The 383-nt window shown below is 36.6% G+C and overlaps 1 non-coding gene across 1 annotated transcript; it reads right to left on the bottom strand.

Moving 5' to 3' along the window:
• Positions 1–276: 276 nt before the first annotated feature.
• On the bottom strand, positions 277–383 carry LOC130456610 (U6 spliceosomal RNA). The gene has a single exon (XR_008915681.1). It is a non-coding gene; the product is annotated as a U6 spliceosomal RNA (small nuclear RNA).

Here is a 383-nt window from a genome sequence, read left to right as displayed (position 1 = left end):
TCAAATTTTGATCCATTGACTAAGTAAGAAAATGCATATTGGAAAAGAAAGAGATAGCTTAGTATCCTGGATAGCAACGTTGTCTTGAAGCCAAGAAGACCTGAGTCCAAATATCCTACCTCCAATTTCTAGTAGCTCTCTGTCCTTTATAAGTGACTTCATCTCTCAGTTTTCCAGGCAGTTTTATAAGACTATAAATTACAGATTAGGTGCCAATCTACATCGGTAGAGGGAGTTTCCTCATCTAGAAGTTCCCTGATGAATTTTTCATTAGAAAAAAATATGGAATGCCTCATAGATTTACATGCCATCTTTGTGTAAGGGTCATGCTAATTTTCTCTGTCTCATGCCAATTTTAGTATATGTGGTGCCAAAGCAATCAC

The sequence above is a fragment of the Monodelphis domestica genome, chromosome 1 (assembly GCF_027887165.1).
Source record: "Monodelphis domestica isolate mMonDom1 chromosome 1, mMonDom1.pri, whole genome shotgun sequence".
In the NCBI taxonomy this organism is placed as follows: domain Eukaryota; kingdom Metazoa; phylum Chordata; class Mammalia; order Didelphimorphia; family Didelphidae; genus Monodelphis; species Monodelphis domestica.
This window is presented reverse-complemented; position numbering and strand designations above follow the sequence as displayed.